This window comes from Pipra filicauda, unplaced genomic scaffold, assembly GCF_003945595.2.
Source record: "Pipra filicauda isolate LSUMZ 115617 unplaced genomic scaffold, ASM394559v2 scaffold5_size6683894_pilon, whole genome shotgun sequence".
In the NCBI taxonomy this organism is placed as follows: domain Eukaryota; kingdom Metazoa; phylum Chordata; class Aves; order Passeriformes; family Pipridae; genus Pipra; species Pipra filicauda.
The window spans coordinates 1,616,704-1,639,360 of record NW_024104754.1 but is presented as its reverse complement, the minus strand read 5'-3'; the positions used below and the strand labels follow the sequence as shown (position 1 = coordinate 1,639,360).

The window sequence follows — 22,657 nt, the reverse complement described above, 5'->3', positions numbered from 1 at the left end:
TGATGATGATGCTTTTTACAGTTTTCTTTCTTATGGCTCATGCTGTTGGATTTTTCTGGGTACTGTAATTTACATTCTCTGATACAGGTTCAGGGGTTACAGAGTGATTAAAACCTTGGTGTTTGCTTGGTACTATAATGTGCTGTATTTGCACGGTGTTCCTGGGTCGCATTACTTGTATGTTCTCACTAAGTAGCTCTATTTGAAAATCAGCATAAGCTGCCAGCCATGCTTGGGTTTATGTTTTGCGTTCATGCTCGTGGGATGTTATCAGCACAGCTTACTTTATGTATGTACGTTTTACAATTAAGTGTCTTGCCTGAAAGCAGTAGGCTCTGAAATATAAACATGTCAGTACGTTCATAGACACTGGCTTGTGTATGTGAAAGAATGATATTGGATCAAACTAATAAGCGTGCAAAATTTGCAGTGCAGTGTGTTTATAGGAGCCTGTGCTATCATCAATTCTGAACTTGTGACACCTTGTGATGTTAGTGGAGGTTATGAGTTTTGGAGCAGTGCGCAGGGCTACCGGCCCATACTGGATCAGCTGCATCACTGCTAATGCCTCAAAACCTGGGCCTGTTTTGGGTGGATAATATTTACAGATAGAGCACGCTTGGCGCTTGGGCAGAGCTTGTCATCCGGCCTGGCCTTCTCAGTTGTGGATTCAAATCCCTTTGGTTGGCCTTTGTGAGAGTTATGTTCACATTGCCTTCAGATATGCAGGCCTTCACTGAGTGTATCGCGTGTGCTGTGGTTAATTTGACCTCACCTGTGATCCACTATGAAGGTTTGGTATGAACCCACCTGTCTCATATGGACATTTAAAGGTTCTGGTTTATTAAGAACAGAAACCCCCAGCACCCTGATTTAGGATGTGCTAAAAATATTCTCTGAATATGTCATAAGGAAAAAGCAAAAATAAAAGCTCACATATATGTAACTATTGCACAAAGTTATTTGAAAAAAAATAATTCCAATGCTGTACCAGTATCAAAAGAGACTACATGGAAAACATGGGTGAAAATAATATTTTAAAAATATCTCAGTCTTTTAAAATGCGCTGCAACGTTGCAGCAACGTTTTCTATTGGCTGTTATCTTCTGTGTCTTTACTTAGAGTGGCATCATTGCTTAGCTGTATTGATTTGAATATATGTTTTAAGGTTTTAAAATGAAAGCACTGTGATGGACTTGAACACAATAATATCTGTACACTTTTATTGTGTAAGAACTGTCTCTTGTTTGCATTTTAGTATAGCTTCTAAATGGCTGTCATTCTGTCAGTTGTTGTACATGCCTATGACTTATTTGTGGTATATGTGGTCACTTATTCAAGAGTCTGCAATAGATGCTATCAGGAATTTAGGAGGACTGTTATGCAGTATTATTTTACATACTGTATGTTTGATTCTGTAGATAAATCTTGTGCCATAGTTCACGTAATTGCAGTCACTCAACTTCCTGTTTGAAGTTTCTTGACTTTTGTCTGCTTTATGTGTGTAACTAAAAACACCAAAGCACATAGCTGGAAAGTGCTCTTTCTTAAATGGGGAATGTTCAGGCCATCGCTGACAAGGCAGAGTCAGAAGAGATTTCATAGATGGGTTTAGGGACTGCAAAGGTCACCTAGTTCCAACCCCTCTGCCATGGGCAGGGACACCTTCCACTAGACCAGGTTGCTCAAAGCCCTGTCCAACCTGACCTTGAACACTTCAGAGATGGGGCAGCCACAATTACCAGAGGGTCAGCCTGTTCCAGAGTCTCACCACTCTCACAGTAAATAATTTCTTCCTAATATCTGATCTAAACCTACTTTCAGTTTAAAACCATTGTCCCTTGTCCTGTCCCTCCATACCCTTGTAAAATGTCTCTGTCCAGCTTTCTTGTTGGCCCCTTAAGGTCCTGGAGGGCTGCTCTAAGGTGTCCCCAGAGCTTTCTCTTCTGCAGGTTGAACAGCCCCAACTCTTTCAGCCTGTCTTCATAGTAGAGGTGCTCCAGCCCTCTCAGCATCTTCATGGCCTTCCTCTGGACTCCTCCAGCAGGTCCACATCCTTGTGTTGAGGCCCCTGAGCTGAACACAGCTCTCCAGGTAGGGTCTCAACAGAGTGGAGCAGAGGGGCAGAATCATCTCCTTCAACCTGTTGGCCACACTGTTTTGATGCAGCCCAGGACATGGTTGGCTCACTGGGCAGTGCTGTAGTATCTGGCAATCAAGCATAATGCTTTGTAAATTATTTTTTGCGTGTGCTGTTGGCTTTCAGCACTTCACTAAAAGCAAAATAGAATGCCAAATAGAACTTTGAATTACCGCAACAGGAATGCTAATTTCAGTTTTCAAATTTGAGCCCAAATTGATATATGATGGCAAAGTGGTAAATAAACTTATGACATGTATTTGACAGTCTTTGAAGAACTAATGTAGGTATAGCAAATTTTGTTGCTAACATTTTTTTTCCTAAAGTTTGATAAATGTCTCATATTTGTATTTATTGTTATCTAAATTGGGATAGTGGTTGTCTGTCTGAACATAAAGGTACAGTTTATTTCCTCCTTAAGTTTTCAGTCCAGAAAATGTTTCTAGGTGTCAGGTTATGTCCCCTATGCTATGTACAATGTATTAGTCCATGGACGTGGACATAGCCCTGAACCTTATTAAAACTTCCAGGGTTGTTGTTTTCTGTTGTTTGCTTGTAGTATAAAACCTCAGCTGCTTTATTTGCTTTATGAGTAAGTTCTTAGTAAGTTGTTTTTTATCTTTCAACTGTAGATTGAACATTTTATGAATTTGGCCAGTTTATAGGGGAGCAGACAAGAATGGGAACACTTTCAATTTAAAAACGGTGGTATATTTTTACTCAGAATGAGCAAAGCAATCATAAAAGGTTATTTAGGCTGGCTGTAGCATGTTGCATGTTGTGTGAGACCTAATGTTGTGCTGCTAGTGATACATAGAAATTCTAGCTTCTGCCTTTCTTGAAGATGAGTTTCTCATGGTAAGCTGATGCTTATGCCAGATTCTTACAAGATCTTGTAGCATGTCCAAATGAGAAATGGGAAAAGTTGACCTTTTTTAATACGGATTCTTGTTTGAATCTGGTTTTCTATAAGGCAATGCTGTAGCGAATAGAGCAAATTAGTACTTGGCTGATTGTTTTGTTTTAATTCTGTTTTAAGCTGCCTAGAATGGAATTTCCCATTAACCTATTCCATTTTAAATGGAAAGAGAATTGATATCTTTAAGGACAGGCTATACTTATTTATTATTATCTCCATTCAAATAAAAAGCTTGCTTTTTCTCTCATTCTTTTTTTCTCTATATGTTTTCTTCTTGTTTGCTTTTTCTTTCAGCAAGTAATTTTTTTTCTTAATCAAGCTGAAGTAAACTTGCTTATTAGTAATAACTGTGGTCTGCAATTAGTCTTTAGTCTTGACATTTCTTTGGATTTTGTTAGAACCTGGTAATCCTAAACGATTGCAAAATACTGTTGGGACTTCTGAGAAAGAGTACTTTATATATATGCATCATATAGAATTTTGCTACCTTAAGAATTGAGATTATGGAAATATGACAAGCTTAAATAATCCTTTATACTTTTTGTATTCTTGGTATAAGGTTGTGTTTTGAAGTAGTACTTGCAGTTTACTCCCATACTAAATTTTTTGCTTCCATGCTGAGATTTTTACACAAGAAAAAATGCTGAAGTTAGTAAATTGTGTTTATGAAGTAGAGTATTTCCTGAACTGTAGCTAAAAAGCATAAAAGCACACAAGTGGGAGGAAGAAAAGCTTTGTATTTATAAACTTCCTTCTGTTTGGCTTGGTATGTTTCAGCCGTAAAATAGGAAAAGGGAAATTTAGTTTGCCAGGTTGCTCTGAGTGGATATTAAGGTGGGTAGGGGAAGAAGAGTGGTCAGGGTTTCTGTTGAGAATGCCAGTACTTCAGTTGTGATCGTTGGAGAGCAGTTAAACAGAAGCTGACTGCCATAATAGAACCCAGTTTTTTCATGAGGACTTGCAAGTGGAAAACTCCTAATAGTAGCTGAAGATAACAAGGAAGGAGTACTGCACTTTATCACTTTAGGTTCAGTACTTAATGATCGAGTTCTATAGCAGTAGGGAAGTGTTAGCGAGTATCAGAAGGTATTTTGGATCCTACATTTCCTATCATCGTGACTCCATCCTTATTGAGATGCTCCATTTGGGATAGGAAGTAAGGGTCTACTTCCTTCCCAGTCACCTTCTCTCTGGAGGTCTTACTCCTTTCTTTCATTCCTGAGCAGAATGCTGGGATATGCCAACAGAAAAGTCCTGGCAACCAGCCTTTCCCTGGTGAGGATGTGGTAGGTGGCAGGAACATTAAAGCTTGTAAGCTTTAATCCACCTCAGTCAAACTTAGAAGAATGGAGCAGAAGGTCCTAAATGAGGTTGGACATGCTGAAGATGCTGGGGAAAGGCTGGGACTGTGGGAGCCTTCGGGGTCGGTCCATGCTGGAGGGATTGACTGAAATCAGAGTGACTATATTACTAATTTTAATCATGACTTAAATCAGTGAACAGGAAACCCTGATTAAATAATTGTTTTTAATTTTATTTTGCATTTGTGCTTAATTATTTTTCCTAAAGAAAAGTTGATTCTAATTGGTCTAATTTGATCATACCTCTTGCTAGGTGGGAGGATACACATCTATATGCATTTATTTAGGTAGTTATGCAGCTTAGATTCTTAATGTTTAAGAAACATAATTCCCCATGCTTTAGACAGCTTTTAGCTTACTTTGTTAGCTAAGTAAAATGAATCCTAATTGTGCTACATACATAGAAGAGACAAATATATCCAAATGTGTTTTGCATTTAAACCAGATTAAGTAGAATTGTCTGTTGTTTGTAAAATGAGTCATTTTTTTTCTGGTCGCTGTGCCTTGTGAGATTTGGAGTTAATAGATCAAATCCAGTCACCATTCCTTCTTGTTCATCATTTGGAAAAGAAAGCCAGCCTTTCCTCCTTTCTGAATTGTCAGTTGCTCTTTACCAGTTCTGAACCAACTGTTGAAATGGTTGAAAAAATGAAAATGGCAGAAGTAGTTGCTGGTGAAAGCTGATCAAGTGCTTCAGAACTCTGATTCAGGCGGCTCATCAGCAGCTTCCCGTGATGTGATGGTTTGGCTGCCAGCAGAGCATTAAAGTTTATAACATTTGGATGTGTTTTTCCCTTGTACGAATTTAATAGATCATAAACTTTAAACCTCACTGTAGATTCTTATCGCTGCAAGCTTAGCTTAAACATTTAATGCTGGAGCGTATTTTTAAAATACACAAATAAGAAAAATTATCCGCCCTGTGCTCAATAGCTTTAGCTGGAGAGGCTGCGAGGCTGACAGTGTCCTCCAAGGATTTAGAGGAAAAGCTAGGGGTTGTTGAGTGGCTACACGACTGTGATGGGAATCTGGTCAATTTAGAGTGGGAAAGTTAATTTACTGGAGCTTTTATGTGAAACAGAACATCAGAGAGGAGGTTGGTATTCCCTAGGACCACCTCTGCTTGCTGAGAGGTGGCAGCAGGAGCATTAAGCGATGTATCTTGCCTGATCATGTCTGCACAGTTTTAGGTGGGTGGAAACTTAAAGGCTACAGTGCTTTCTTTATAATGTCCTTAAGAACAAAGCACTCTGTACTTCAGATTTTAAGAAATGAGGATGATGGTAAGAAACTCGAGTGCCTTTTACAGGAAATAAAGCCTGACCATAATTATTTCAGGAATTGGCGAGTACTAGATTCCCTTTCTATGGACTTCTAATAGATCTATACTTGTAAGAGAAAAATAAGAAAAAAAATTTTTTTTTAGGAATAACAGGAAATCCTGATGCTTTTAGAAAAATCTGTTGTATGATGCACCCAACCTTTTGGCTGTTTAATTTTCAACTGTACCTTGAGCTGAAAGCATTTAGATACTTCAATCACCGTGTCTTGCAGCTGTAGCTTTTGGTGGATTGCAAGTTTTTTTCTTTTTTGTAAGTAATAGAACTTCTAAACTATATGCTTAAGGGCAACAAATTGGAAAGTAATGCTACAAATAAATATATAAGTTACTTTTCATAAATCCTGCAAGTCTGAAAGAATATAATTTAGATGCTGATCTTCACTCTCTGGGTCTCTGATGCCCTTGGGATCACATAGATTTAACAGCAGAGGTATTTCCCATTTCTGTTCTCCACTACGGAACTCATTGGCCTCTTGATTCTATGGAGACAGTTTCAGATGATGCTACAAGTAGGATTTGTGATACTTCTTTTTTTCACTCCTATGGCTTAGACTAATCAGACCGGTACACTGCATAGCTGTATTTGGTAAACATTGTTTTTTGTAGTTAATACTTGTTCTCACATAGGTTCCACATTTTGTCCTAAATTTTGCAGCAGTACTTTAGCCAATTTTTTAATGTGTGCTCACTAATGCCCTCTTCGTGGCTAGTTTTGTCCTCAGGGACGTTATAGCATTTGTTATTTCTTAGGTTATTCCTAGTAAAAGTGGTGAGAAAAGTAATGTCCTTTAATAAGTTGATATTTTCATTATAAAGCAATTGAAAATAAAATCCACAGATTATTAATAATATTCACTTCAACATCAGTAGAATGTCCAAGAGTGGTAGTATCTAGGGAATGTGATTATCTTCTTAAAGTGATTTTTTTTAACTATGATAGTGGTGATTATAAAGAGTAGTTTTGTCAGTATTACTAGATTTTTGGTTTGGTTTTTTTTTGTTTGGTTTTTTTGGGGTGTTTTTTTACAAATCAGTTATTCCTTGAACTGGTGGCTGTTTGGGAGTGGTTGCTGTGTCTTGATACATGTTTTAGAAACTTTTTGATTATTAATGTTGCATTTTAGTTTCAGTAGTTACTGAAAGAGGCTCTCTTGTAAGTTTTCTACAGACTTTAACTTTGAATAAGGTAGAGAAATTGTTGTTATAGTACCTTTTTTCTTAGTATTATGAAGGATTATTATGAGGAGTGGGATTTTAGTATTTCAGTTACCATAGGTTTCAAATAGAAGCAGTTCCTGGAGATGCCAGTTTAAAATTTTTAAATGAAATTTTAAAAACACTTTTGCTGTGCATGGTATTGCCTCTGTATGTGATTACTTTTTTGAAGTTCATTGCTTATTTAATTTACTTATCAGATTACATATTGCCTCTTTATAATTAAATTGTATTGTTAAGTGATTGTGATACAAATAATGCCTAAGAGGAGTTACATCAGTATTCAAACTAGGAAAGGCAAGTATCATGTTGGTCCTCCTTGCTAGATGGTATTTTGTATTCTGCATCCATAGATGATATTTTTTTCAGTTGCTTGTTTGATACATGCTTACATGTCCAGAACCTGCAAGTGGTTAGTATTAGGGAAGAGGCAATTTTACATGGCCTGCATGTACACACTTTTATATACACACAAAATGTTGTCTTGACGAGCTGTTTTGTTATTAGGAATACTAATGTTGTGGTTAGGACCCTGCATTCCCCATAGCAGTCTCTTAAACAAGCTAAGCTTACGCAAAGATTTCAACTGCTTGTTAGTAAAAATGTTTTAATTTTCTGTTGTTTCTTACTACATACTTCTTAAAAACTTGCTTCATTTTTTCAAATTTGTAATTTTGTTAAACCTGATAACTATTGCAGATGTTACAAAATTTGGCAGCTGGATTAATCATGCCAGTTTTGCCATATCATGAATTTTAGCTTTTTGTATTGCAGTTCACTTTTAAACAGATGAACAGAAACATGCAGAGTTCACAACAGCCTAGTCGTGTATTAGATTATATATTAATATTGTATTTCTTGTATTTTATCTCTATTTGTTATACTTGCAACATATATCATAATTTGGGTATGAAATATTGAAGCAACAACAGTGAAATAATTTCCAGTAAATTACCTTAATAGCAATGGTTTCTGATTTTTTTTCCCCCTCTGTATCATGTAATTGAAAGTTGACCTGATTTGTTCTCCTGGCTAAATCACAATGTGCTGTTCTCTTGGAGCCTTTCACTTGTTTTTTTTTCTTCTAGAGAAGTGCAACCAACAGGCACCAGTCTCTGCCAGCATCTAACACTACCTTCCTGCTGTTTTCCTTAAATCTTTTTCTTTAAGTTTGTTCAAAAAAAAAAAAAGGAAAGAACCTACTATTTTTACTTTTTTCTTGTTATTCTTGTGGTTTCGGAATTCCGTCTTTCTAAGGGAAGCAAGTGATGAGGCAGCAGCACCAGTGACTGTCAGAAGTTTCAGAATTTGGCAGTGTGCCACCATTCCTGCTGTCTCTGGGAGGGGTGTGTGCTCTCTCCTAGATCAGGTCGCTCAACTTGCCTCCTCCCACTGCCAGTTTCCCTTCGGGACTGGTGCTGGGCCACAAGGGTGACCTCCAGTCTCATCCTGCTCCTCTGCTTCCCCTTTGCTTCTCTAAACAGTGGTGCCCCTGCTCAGCTTTTATTTGTGGATGCTGTTGATATTGCTGGAGGGAGGACAGTCTTACATAAAGGGAACGGGTCGATACGGTAGGAGCGGGAACCTGCCGGGTATTTGATCTCCCATCTTCCGCTGGAGGTGCGCTGGGTGACACACTTGTGCAAGGATCTGCCCGGGAGTCTCTCCTCCTGTGTCCCGCGGCACATCACCATGTGGGAGCTCTCCCGCTGTAGTGCTGACAGCAAGGGTGAGTGCTTCATGCAATTAGGAGTTCACAACCACAGGTGCTTGTGTCTGGAAAGACTAGAGAGGAATGTTGGTTTATCTCAAGTGTCAAAAATCTAGTTTTAAGATTGTTGTGGGTAATGGTCCAAATTTTGGGGAAATAACAGATTTTGTTAGTATTTTATTCAGTCCTCAGTAATGGAAATTCCTCATACTTTTTAGGTTTAAGGCAAGACAGGTTATTAGAAATGCTTTGAGTCATTGAATCTATTGAGTTTGTTGTGTCAGTGATCCAAAGGTAGTGAGTGAAAAAGTTTATTTCTGAAAAAATAAGGCATTTTTAGTAGGAGTTTTTTCATTTGGTAAATAACCATGTTAGCATGTAATACTTGCAGAACAATATTTTGTTATGTGAAAGCAGTGAATTAGTGTTTCAAGTAACTACTGGTGTGACTAGCTATTAGGGATATAAAGGGTTTCATTAGAGACTAAACTGATTTTATTTTAATAGTTACACCAAAACCTGCCTGGTGTACTCAGTTGACATTTGCTACCTTGTATTTAGAAGTTTTCCTGTGTGTAGACTTTATCACATGTCCATATTTCCTGTGGCAATGCAATAGCTGCAAGGACGTGGCTGCCACCTCTGTGAGCGCATGGTGTGTGTCAGCCCTGCCGGCGGCGGTGGCTCCCTCTGGGCATGGGCAGGATGAGGAGGGTGGCCTCCAACTCAGCTGCTTGTGCTTCTGGGGAACTGCTGTTAGTGAAACTTCCTCCTTGCTGGTGTGTTTTTATTCAGTTGCTTTGAGCAGTGCTTAAATTTGAGTTGTGTTTTTGTCACTGAGATAGCCACTAAAGCAGCCGGCTGAGATGGGCGTGTGGTGTGTGTGTCAGGTACCCCCATGCACCTGGAGACTCATCAGGGCCTTTGCCGTGTGACTGTAGAGGCCCTGGTCTCATTTGGACTGTTTGCCTTTTCTCACTGATAGTGGTAAGCCTGGTTTGGTTCTGGATCCTCTCTTAAGTCCATCATAGGTTTGGTGATAGATGTATTCAGTTCTATAACATTTTCTGTGTGGTTAATAGATACCCTAAAGTCAGGAGCGTGGGTAAGTTGTGTTAAATGAGCATCCCGATTTGTCAGCTCTTAGTAAGGTGTGCTGCTGCCTCCTGGAAGCACGGTCTGTTCTGTCTCTCTCAAATCAGCTGCAGGAAGTAGGCTCCATGAAACCCACTTTAACCATCCAAGGAATTTCGTGGTCCTTCCCTGCCTCTGGTGTGAGCTATTTTAAGGAGAAATCCTGCTTTATCATACTGGGGAGGGGATGTTGAATCACACTTGTTTTTGCTTAAATTATGCCTGCAGTGGTCCACAGAAGGCAGTATAACATCCTTATCCTTTAAGAAGAAAAGGGCAATAAGTACTAGGAGTGTTCAGGTGCTTCTACATGGTGCATGATGCTAATTACACAGAAGTATTTTTACTGGTGTCTTGTAGTATGTTTTGAATATATACCTGACAATATTATTTTGTTTTTCAGTTTGCAGTATCAAAGGCTCTTTCCAATTTCTGGTTGCCCTCAGGGCTTTAACTGCATTTACATTATGAAATTTTATTCACATGATTGCAGACTTTGTTCTATGAGGTTCACTTAGCCAGCAAGATGGACACTTCTTAGGAAGGGACGGTGTTGAAAGTAGTGAGAATTCCTTCTGTTTTTTTCTAAAACTTGAATGAAAGTGATAGTATAGCAGAAAAGAAAGCTGGTTTAAAATTAGGCAATGAACGCTGGATAGGAGAAACGCCTGTAATGCAAATTTCTTTAATGATAATGCTGAGCAACACTAAAACTGAATTTTTGACAGATGATTACATAGGATGTTTCTTTGTGTGTGAACTGGGCGGGTTCTGAGTTTTTAAAAATGTTCAGTACTCAAAGTTGCAACTGAATTCTATGTATGCTCCTAGTATCAACAGGCTTTGTAGCTGTGCTGTAGAAAGAAGGAGTAAAAAGTTTGAAATATTTTCCCCGCGTAGCCTTAAATTTGATTTTTTGCTGATTCACATCTTTCATACAAGTCTCACTTTTTCTCTGCCTGTAGAATGGGAGCAATGCTGCAAGGTCCCAGGAAAATGTAGGTGTAGTCATTAGCAAGTCAGCTTTGTGTGTGTGTAATTTGTGTAGTCATATTCTGAGAGGCTCCTCCCTATAGGGGACTTTAAAGAAATTAGTGAAGTTTGGATTGTCTTGTCAGTTCAGAGGCTGCTGTTTGAGTTGTAAATTAAAAAAAAACAAAACAAAAAAACAAACCAAAACCAGAAACCCCACAAAAACCTAAGGAACAGTATCTAGGTGCCTGATTCTCTGAGCACCACCTAGGCAGGGTGCCTCCAAGAGGAAGCCATCTCGCAGGTAACACGGTCTGCTCAGCACAGGGGACAGGATCCCTGATATACGAGCTGTCTGGTGGTGTGGTGGTTTCTGGTGGATCTTGTGATTCTGGAGTCTAAATCTCTTAGCTAAGTTATTTCTGTTTCATTTTTTTGTAGTTTCTATGGTGAGTGAGCCATACAGGTATTTTGAAAGGAGGAAATTGATCGTGTTATTTGAGGTTAATATCTTTTCCTTAAAATGGTTAAAAATAGTTCAAAACCCAAAATATTTAATGAATCTTATGATTACAATTGGTGAATTCACTGTTCCAGTTTAATCTTAGATGTGTAATGAGGTTGTTTGCATGTTTGATGTTAAAACTATATGGAGGTTGAAATTTTAGTTGATCACAATGTAGTGAGTGGAATAGATTAATATTTTTGTAAAGACTCTGGAATTTTTTTTTGTTTAATTTCTTATTTGTAACATATTCCTTGCCATGTAATGGCAAGAACAATATAGGTTAAGATTTATGTACTGTGGTCAGCCATTTATGTCCTGCGTGCTTTGGGGAGCAGAACACTTGCCTTGAGGGTCAGTGGGCTGGCTGTGCTTGGGAGATTTTGAAGATCATGGGGGTAGAAATGGCAGTAGGAGCTACAGAATTAAGGAGATTAGGAAGTTCAGGGAATTAACAACCGAAATACACCTCTATTGACACAAATACAGCTTTCAAATACTAAATGACTGGTATTGTAACTCAGAAAAATAAGATAAATTTATTCTATTAAATTTTTGAGGGGGTTTGGGCTGCCTTTCTACTCTATGGATAACTTAAAAAAATTATTTGGGGAAAAGCTGCACAACTTATATTTCTTCCTTCATAGTTTACTTTTTCTGAGGAGCAAGGGTGAGAACGAAAAGCCCTGTGGTAAGAGACATTGCTTGCTCTCTTCCTGCTCTATAGGAGACCTCCGCTTTTAACTTCTTTTCCACTCCTTCCTCAGATATCAGAAACTACTGTTTATTTTTGATATGTGCAAAAGGCCTGTGCCATTTTAAATTCTTGCAGAACAACCATTTCGTGGACTCAGGCGTTTAGAGCTCTCAGTTTGTTTCCTTATAACTGAATGCAGCAAATGAAATTTGCTGTACTTTCTGGCATCTCTCTATGTAGATGTTTCTTCTTCAGGACTACTCCTTGCTTTTGGTCCTTTTCATCATGGAAATGAATGGAGGGATGGAATGTAGCAAGCTTTTGTTCAGCATGGGATGCAGTTTTTGAGAGTATCACAAAACTGGTGTTATCTTGTGACCTGTTAAGTCTACATCGCCAACAAGTGACCCATGAACTTGCAATGTGCTTCTCCCTGCTTGCTGCCTCTTCCCCAAGGGGACAGGGAGCATCTGGTTTTGCAGCTGAAATGGGCAAATTCTGCTGCTCTCTTTCTGTTTGGATACCTTTTACAGAGCTGTCTGGAAGCAACAGTAATTGCTGCAGATTTCCCTACACAGAGGGAAAGGAAGCTGGTAGAGATAGGCAGGCAGCACGTCACCTGCATATGTGCAGCCCAGGCTGTTAGTTTTTATCTCTCTTGACATAATGTTGTGTTCAAGGCAGATGTTTGCTACCTAGACAGGCAGTCTTTTAGTGTTCTGCCACAGATGTCTTGTGTAACTTTGTCCAAGATGATAGGTACTGTCTGTAAAATATAAATAGGCTTTTCTTACCTTATAGGGCGATAGTAAGCATAAACTTGTCTGTGTATTGTATATTTGTTTATTGATCAGTGGGAGTAGTACAGTATAATACATCAACACTGATACTGCTCAATGGGACACTAGCAAGGACTTTTTTATTTTTGATTGACAAAGGCAACCCAAAGGGGCGCCATCATATTTTCTTTTAACCTTTCTTCTAACTTGGTCGCATATGGTCACGAAACAATGCATTTACTGTTGTTTTTTCTTAACCAGAACATTGTTTTTAACTCTGAAGAAAGAAAAGTTACTGCTTTTGACCTTACAACTGTGTAATAAATCATTCCTTTCCAAAAGAAAGCTCCATGGGACCTAGATGTGATTGTTTAAGGCTTTTTGAGAGACTTTAGAGAGGTTAGTGTCGCATTTATGCAGACATGGACTGTAGTGGTCAGAGATGACAAGAAACATGAGGAGGATGTGTTAGTTGACTATCCAGTTGCTGCCAAAACTGACAGTTGTCTGGAACAAAACTTTATTAAAAGCACTTTAAAAGAGGGCTTTGTATCTCTGATTATTCTGTCACTGTAGCAGATGTTCAAATCAGATGCTGTCATTAAAAATGAGTTTTACTGAAGATGCATTTGTTCTACAGTATGTGTTCTAAATAGACTAAATGCTTAGAGCAGTACTTTAGACTGTGAGAGAAAACTAGTTAATAAACCTGATCTCCAGTATCACTGTCTTTAGCATGAAGAGTGCAAAATGGTCAGTCAGGACTATGTTAACAAACCTACTTGTTTCTTTGAAACACTGGCTCTGACAGTTTGCTGTTAAATGGTAGATGTTGATGGTGTTGAAAAGCCACCAAAATCCTTCTGCCAAATCAGAACCTGCTCTTTGCTTGCTCTATGCAGTTCGGAATAATCTAGAGAACAATTGCAAGTGAGGAATCCAGGCCTTTAGAAAAAGCAGGTAAATGTGACACTTGGGATTACATAGCAACAAGTTTCAAAGGAAAGAATACCATTCCTTGTAATGAACACATTCAGGATATCACCTGTGTGGTTTGTATATGTTTAGTGTTGACTTCTTTGTTAGGCTTGTTCTGCATATGGTATTGTAGCCAGCAACTTAAGATATCTGGTTTTAGCAAATTCTTTATTATTTAAACTCCTAGCTGTGTGAGTTCAGAGTAAGTCTTTTAAATTAGGGCATTTCCAAAAGGGATATTTTTCACTGTTACTGCTTTTCTGTGGTGTATTTTTTGTGGTGACTTTTCTGTTTTGTTGATATAGGAGGGCTCTCATGATGGGGAAAGATCTTGGAGTTTGGTATTTTGACACAGGCAGTACACTCTGATATTGCATAATATTGTTTTTAAGAGATTAGAAGGGAGAGGGATTTTGGATGTGGGGAATTCTTCTTGCAAGTGAACTGTTCTGCAGTGGGGCACAGCAGAGGTTTCTATTACAGTGCCTATGAACCGATCTGTTGAATTCAGTAGTTAAGGTGTGCAAAGGAGAGGAAAATACAATGATAGCAGTCTTCAAAATGTAGCCTCCTCACTGCTGTTGAGGCAACTGCAAGATAAACAGCATTTGAGATATTAGTACTAAAGATTCATAGAATCATCAAGGTTGGAAGAGACCTTCAAGATCATCCAGTCCAACCATCAAACCAGCACTATCACTGTAACCCCTAAACCATATCACCCAGATTCAGACACCTCTTAAACACCTCAAGGGAGACTACCACCTCCCTGACTGATGAGGTCCCCCCAAAATCCTCCAGACTAAAGAAACCCAGTTACCTTAGCTGCTTCTCATAAGACATGTTTTCTAGACCTTTAATGAGCCCTGTTGCCCGTTGCTGGACATGCTCCAGCATCTCAACGTCCTTTTTAGTGAGAGGCCCAGAGCTGAATGCAGTACTCAAGGTGCGGCCTCACCAGTGCTGAATACAGGGGGAAATGTTCTTTCAGTTGTCCTTTTTCCCTTCGTTCCCTTAATTTCCCTTCATTCATCACGTTAAGCATTATTCAACAGACTCAGGAAGGACCTTGTCGTGGTTCTGTTGCTCATAGCAGTCTTTGCTATGCTAACGCTTCCTGTACACAGTGCACATGGAGTTATATTAAAAGTTTCAGAAATGGATAGGTAGATGCCATGTTGAATGTTCTGTGCTATATCTTTATTAATTATTCCATACTTGCCAACTCCTATCACTAATATGAAAAAAAAAACCCACTGCAAAAATAATGGCATAATAATTTCTGGGGCAAGATGAGAAAAATTTGATGGGTGAAGAATCCCTTCAGGAAAAGCTAGCAGAAAGAAAAATTTGGCTGAAAACTGACCTGTTGTATGTTTTCACATGGCAAATAACAATAAATGTTGACTTCTTTTCTGAATAATGAACAAGATTGAAATGAGACACACCATGTCATTGTTGCAAAAAAACTTCAGTAGCTTTCAGACCCATCAGCACCATTAATTGTTAGACAGACTTCAGTCTTGAAAGCTGTCATAGACATGCACGTTATCATTTTTTAAGTTTGGAATGTAATTTTTAATGGTACTCAATCAGTTGTTTCTTTATTTTTCCTTTTCAAGTCTTTCTATTTCCTACATTAGTGGTGGCACGTTGTCTTTCTTGGGTACTGTGGTACAGCTCAGACAGGTTGTATTTACATCTGTGCAATTGTTGTCTATGGTGTTGAAGGAAAGCGCAATTACTTGTATGCAATACATAGGGGAAATGCTGTCAGTCAGAAATATCTGAGTTCTTCCTTGCTTCAGGAGGCCCATGCATTGCTCTTTAGCCACGTGTGGCTTTCAGCAATTCAGCTGTACTTCCAGCCGGTAGGATTGGTAGAGGGCCTAGTCAGAAATGAGACATTACTGGATATTGCCTTGGACATAGTTGCATGCCTGGTTTAGCCCCAATTACAATAGAATAGACCCTAGGGAGCTGTTGTCCTCTCAGTCGTATGAATCACTCCCTGAGCTCTGAATGAGCCGTTCTGAGTGGCATACCATCCTTGTGGCATATACCCACTCACAGGAGAATATGTTGTTGGTTTGTGGCCAAATCAAGGCATTGGTAGGGAACTTGTAAGTTCATCTCTGCCTCTGCTTCCTACAGCCATCTGATGAGACACGTAGTCCTCAAGAGATCCTTAGATTATAGCACCCAGCTGAAAGGCAGGGAGAATTAAACATTCTTAAATTGTTACCCACAAATGTCTCCTAGCCGATCTGGAGATGGCCCAAGTGGTTTATTCATAAGTCTTTCTTAAAGGTGTTAGCAGAGGTTCACTCAGGAACATATTTCTCTGTAATTCCCTTTTCTTTTCCAGATTGTTGGCCAGAAAATTGAAATCCAAAAACTGGCAGCACAGACATGAAGTCTAAAGATCACTACAATTTTTTTTAGTGTTAGAGAAATTATTTCTGTTGTAGAATGATTTGCAGGAAATTACTTATCTATCCAGCAGCCAAAGTTTTCTTCTTTTTAGATCAAATTTCTGGACTGCTGAACTGTTGGGAAAAGTGAAATAAACAGTGTTCAAACAGCATTTTAAAAAAGTAAACTACAGTAATTTTAAAAAGACTTGCATACGGAAATAGACTGCTGCATCTTGGGGAGAGAAGGGACACAGGAAATACTTTCCTGTTCTTTCAACACCAGAAGAATTAATTTTGAATGATGGAGTCCAGGTAACCCAACAACCTATCCAAAATGCACTTCCTTTTCAACTCTTTAGTTCATGGGAAATAGGTCAGAAGTTTACTGTGTTTGGGTTTTTTTTTCTCCCCATCAGAAAACCCTTATATTCTCTGCTTTGTATTTTAACAAGTTTGCATCCAGCAATTATCAAACTGTAATCAGCAGATATAAATTTATAATACTTGTCAAAAACTGCTGTCTTTTTATGTTCATAGAGATTTTTGTTTTCTTATACTTTGTTAGATTTACCATAGTTGTGCTTTTTTAGGCCAAAATTTTCCAGTTAGGTTTTATTATCCCACAGGTTTTATGGAGATTAAAACCTGATCTGTCTGCTAATTATCCTGCTTTTTCCCTCCTTTCTTTTACTCTTCAGCCTCCTGTCAGCAGTAGTCACCTTTTGCTTACCCACCTTTCACTGTCTGTTCTTGTGGACACAGTCTTTCTCATTTTAGAAGGATGAGTTAGTGGAATAAAAACTCTGTTTAGATTAGTAAGAAAAGCATGTTAAGTTCACGTAGGGACCTTAGTAGTGGTAGGGGGTGTCCTTGTTAGGAAACAGAAGTGTCTACTGTGTTACTTGTTTCAGTGTTCTCAGGTGCTGAGAAATGTTGTATTTTCACTGTGCTTTAAAATGACTCTTGATTAATTGAATGGATTCTGTTCTTTCCTGACCCTGGGCTTAGATGTGTCTCTCATTAGGATTTTCTGATCTCTTACAATCTTTTCAAACAGCTAATTTCACTTGAACATGAGTTTTACCCTTTTCTGTTTCATCAACTGCCACTGTTTGCTTCGGCTACAGTGAAGGTTTTCAACTTGAATGTAGTCCCCTGAACTTTTTCATGTTACCTGTTGTTTGGAGGTTATAGTAGCTATGTAGTCCTCTGTAAAAGAAGTTAATCCTGTTCATTGGAAAGTCAGTCATTTTAAGTATTTCTAAATTTCCAGGTTTAACTTTGTTACAGGACTATTTGTAGCTGTTAGTTAAGTGTTTTGGAAGAGCTGGAACGCTGCGACGTTGGTAAGCTATGTCCTCTAGGCTTTGGTTATGTAGCTGTTGTTAGAATGTAAATATAGTTTTGGGATTTTTTTGTTGGTTTGTTTGTTTTACTTTAAATCTCAGAGATTGTCTCTTACTGTCTGCCCTTCTGACTGCTGATATCAGTTGAACGGGACCTTCTTGACTTCTGAGGCCGCGGTACTAAATGACTTCAGGTGGTGATGTACTTCAAAGCCTTCTGCTAAGGATGGGCTGTGTTTTTGCTGTTACCTTGAAATTGAACTCTTCTCAAATTAAAACTGCTTGGCTTTATGCCATCATACTAACATCTCAACTCGTTTTCTTAGCACGTTAGTAGTTTTCAAGGCTGTTTCCAATTCTATTTTCTGTGACTCCCCAAAAAACTGTGGAAGAGAAACTATTCAAGACATTGTTTAGCAGAACAGGTCAACCTTTTGGGGTCTTTTTATTAATTTCTCAGTCTGACAACCCAAATGTTCTACTTTAGGTTGAACAGGTGTCATTTGTTCCAATTTACAAGTCACAATTTGCATTCACTCCATACAATTTGATGTTGTAATGTATTTTGGTTTGTCGTGCTTTTTCACTTGATTAGGTTTGTATTTTAGTGCTCCCCTCTGTTCCTTCACTGACAACTTGTTCTGGGTCGCTTTATTCTCCACTGGCTTTTATAAGGTACTGAAGCGTATATGAAGTCTAATCTGGAAGAGACCTGGATAAACATGGTGGTGACTTGCTAACATTTACCTAACTACATAATACCAAATAGTTTGTTTTCTTGGAGGCAGAAGTATTAGCTTCATTACCTTATTTTCCTGGAAATGAAAAAGTCCTTTCTGGTTGGTTCCGCAATAAGGAAAGTCCAGAGTTTCAGAAAGATAAGAAGGAAGAATGAAGTTGAGTGCACAGTTTGTTTTTGGTCTGGGTTGATTTTTTTTTTCCCCCTGAAATGAAACAAGATAATAGCTCAATTAAAAGGAAATATACGTGGATGCAGAGGCAACATGCATCTTCATGTTGATGAATGAAGAAAAGTAGTAGTGTGGCCTCTTTTTAAGAGATTGCTCAAGGGTTTAAAAATCTGGTTGTAGTAATTTTCTGTAGTCTGTTTTGCATTTGATATTTTAAAGCTTTCCTTTTACCTGCTGATAAACATGTATTCTAGAATGGCAAGAGCTGTCATACTCAATTGTTACAAAATTAAATTATTAGAGCATAAACATAATGAGATAATGCAATTTAGGATATTCCAAATTGAAATAAACAGTTACTTAAGGACTTTAAGGATTGCATTGCAGTGCTGTTAACCAGTGGTTACCAAACTCTAAGTCTGGTTTGATACCTTTAAAGGAATCTTGATTTTTTTTAAAAAAGGAAGGGGGGCAAAAAAAAAAGCTGCTTTCCAGCCTACTTTTCCTTCTGTTCGAAATGTGTACACCCCCACCCCCAACCCTTTCTTTTCTCACCCCTTGCCCTTTTAGCTGTATATTAATTAGGATTACTGATCTAAAGTATGTTACTGTCAGTGAAGAGACTACATGGTGGCAATATTATCAATGTTAATGTGAAGTGTTCCTAAAAATACATTAGGCATAACTTTCATACTGTGTGTGTTACCGTAAAATCTGAGCGCCTAATAGGAGCACGTCAGGAAATTCAATTTACATTTGGGCTATTGTTGAATTGTCCATTTCTATTCAACAGATAGGTCTCTGTGTTGAAGTATTTTGCTTTGGCATTAAAAGCTATATGCATATAAATGCGTTAAAGAAACCAGACCAAACCAGTATGGCTTTCGCTTAAGTGAAAGGTGGTTTGTGCTGGCCTTGAATTCAGGAGAGGGGGGCCTCAATCTAATCTGGAGAGTTGTTCTAAGAAGAATCTGGCTTCTGCATAATGAACTTTATCTTCATTGTAGAAAGCTGACAATGTGTGAAGCTGTTGATCTTTCTTCAACTCAAAGCTGTAATTGATTGCCAGATAACAAGAGTCAGTTCAGGGTAATAAGAGATGCAAAGATAAACACTGAGTCGTGGAGCTTGATTCCATATTTAATGGAAAAGAAAAATATGTCTGATCTGTCAAGCCTTTGCGTTTGAATCTTCAGCGCTGCTATGTGTAGTCTAGCTGTGCTCAAGATAGAGACCATAGTACAAGAGTATTACAAAAGATGCAGTTTTAGATGATGAAGACTTGCAGTTGCAACTCTCTGCTAAACTTTTTCTCCTAAAATGTCAATTTTACTGAGGTATGAGCAAGTATTTGGTTAAATAAGTAGATTGTTTGCAAGTATTTGTCTATTTGGGGGTGGGGTGCCTTGGGGTACAGGTGTAGTTCACTTCATTGTTTTCTGGTCACTGGTTCTAAAAAAAATCAAACTACCATGGAGAATCCTCTGAATCCTGACATCTCTGTTTTGCTAAGGTAGAATTCAGTGTAATTGATTATACCAAATGCCATGAAAAAGCTTTCAAGTTGCTTCTCTGATTCATAACTTTGGCTTTTGACATACCCCATTGCTTAACAAATTATCAGAGGAATTTGGAGTTCTTTTCAAAAGAGTTCTTGCTGAAAGTGTCCTTTTCAGGGCAAGATACCTGTATATTTTATATTACTTTTTAGAGGAGAGGCTGTGTATGGTTCTGATAAATTAATATGGAGAATACCACCAATCCCCAAAACCACAACAGCTAGAAATTGTTGGTAATCTGAAAAGCCAAAAAAACTATTAGACAGAGCATTCAAAAATCTGTGGTGTTTACAAGAAATAAAGACCGGTAGTGTTTATAGTGCTCTTCTGTGAATTTCAGTTAAACTTCCAAGTCTCTTTGGAAGATGGTACAAGTTTGAATGGCAGTAGGTGGTAGCAATACCAGTGTTTCCTTGAGCATCATGGTGTAAATAATGCTATAAGTAGTTGTGTAATGTGATTGCATGTCCTTTGAGTTAGTGAGTTGGCTTTCAGGTGTAGGAATAAAGTTAGTTCAAGTAAGAAGTCTGTGTATATTTTCGAAACTGTAAGTTTTGTTAGTCTTGTGAGCAAAGGCATTCAATGAGCAGGAGAATTTATAAAATCTGGTGTTTGAGAAAATTATATGTCACATATAATATATAGTTTCAATAATATAAAAAAAAATTTTTTGTCCCTAACATGAAGTGCCTTAGAGCTGACGGTACCTTTAAAAGTAGATAACTTGTGCTGAGAACTGAAGGATTGTACAGAACTGCGTGGTTTTGAGGAAATAGCTGTTTCAGGGAGTAATTTTAAATTACAACATGAATGAGCAAGGCAGTTGCTGGGATTCTTCCTGGGATTTACTCTCTGTTAAAAGAAGGTTTGAATCCAGCTTTTCTGTCTTGTCTTTCAAATCAAATCACAAAGATGGCAGAGTATGTGTTGCTGTTTGCTTCTGGATATTTAACAATAGCAAAACCCAAACCAAAATAAACCCCTCAAAGATAGCAGCAAAAATAGTAAAGAGAATATAGTGCATTCATTAGTGTATGTAGGCTCCAAAATCTGGGCAAAAAAAAAGGGGATTGTATTTCATCTGTGCTGTGGATTGCCCCTCTACCCTGCTACATCACTGTTCTGACCAGTGAGTTAACCCAGGGGTGCTGATCTATTTAGTGCATTACTATCTACACACAATACACGAGACCTGCAGGAGGATTTTATTCTGCAGTACTTCAGATGAGCCTTAGCAATCCACAGTGATTTTTGCTTTCCCATATTTCATAAAATAAACAATGTAGGATATGGTAGTATCTGTTTCTGTAATGTACACATGGTTTTGTAATTGCTGGAGTTACATCAGTACTTTTAACTAAGCTCTGAACTTCTGCAGGTGGTGACTATCAAATAGGCTAATAAATCAAAATATTGCTAGACCTATTTCATTAAATGGTTTACTTTGGTAAACAAAAATTGTTTTTTTCAGAGTGGCATGCACTTAAACACTTACTGTTATGAAGGAAAATAATGGTCATTTAAACTTGCCTGACAAATCTGGTGTGATTAATTTTTTACACTTTTTCAGAGCAATACTTTCCCATTAAGGTAGAGATTACATATATACTGGAAGACTGTACACATCTGCTTTTAAAAAAAAATCCTTGCTGCACAGTCCATTTTTGTGTGTATGAGAAATGTACAATTTGTAATAGAAACCCTTGAAAGCACATTTTAGGAAGCAAGAATTAAAGAGAATTCCTGATTGTTCTGCACTAAGCATACACACAGTAAAACAGTTTTTAAGCCAGAGAGTTTACGGTCTAAAGTATGTAGAAATTGGAGGAATTTTTACTAAGCAAGTTCAGAAGCAGCATTAAAACTGCAGATAAGCCAGCTGCAGTTTCAAACTGTGTAATTCCCCTGCATTGCTGGAAAAGTCTTCCAGCTCTGTATATGGCTGCGTCTGGGTAAACTCCCTATGTCTAGAAACAAAATGTGGTATCCTCAACCTGCCACTTGCGGTTCGATTTTTTCAAAAGAAGGCTCTGTCACCAACACACTTCCTGAATGTCTCCCTACTGTTTGTGTCTTGGTGTGGTTTCCTTCCATCAGAGGAGGAGGTCTGTTGCCAGGCCCCGTGATAAAGGAGCACTGACACCGCACTCGCCATCATCTGCCTTCCCACAGGAACAAGGGCAACTTGAATTAGCCAAGTAGCAGAACCACTGCTCTCCCTACCAGTGGAAGGTGGGGGGGGCGGGGGAAGGGAGTGGTTTGCTGCATGGCCAGGAGTGGCAGTGGTGTCTGGTACAGAAAGATCTGTCAAGTTCTTGAATTCTAAAGATTTTGAGATACCCAAGAGCAATATAAGAAAGTGTGGAAAAAGCTACATTGATACCTTGGTTGTCAGAATGCTTAGCTGGTGGGTAGAGGTTCACAGTAGCATTTAAACTCATGAAAACAGAATTCCAAAAGCTTTTTTTCATAGCACCATTCCTTTCTGAACTGTTGTGTTGTCCTCTGGGACTGAAAAGCACCAATGTATTGTGTCTTAGTTGAAAAGATTGAGACTATATCACTATGTGGTACTTGAGGCATATACTATTAAAATAGTGCATAAAGACTTTAACCTTAATTATCTTATTTAAAATAAAGCAGCTCAAATGTTTCCAATTGAAGATAAACT

At 38.3% G+C, this 22,657-nt stretch overlaps 1 protein-coding gene across 4 annotated transcripts in view; it reads left to right on the top strand.

Annotated features, from left to right (window-relative positions):
* Positions 1–22,657, top strand: part of TLK1 (tousled like kinase 1) — a 68,868-nt gene that overhangs the window by 2,454 nt on the left and 43,757 nt on the right. Inside the window, exon 1 of one of the 4 annotated variants that reach the window (XM_039387937.1) lies at positions 4,195–4,215. The exons of the other annotated variants lie outside the window; for them this stretch is intronic. The gene's annotated coding sequence lies outside the window, so the exon portion shown is untranslated. Of the gene's footprint in view, positions 1–4,194; positions 4,216–22,657 lie in introns of those variants that run through there. 4 annotated transcript variants of the gene reach the window in all.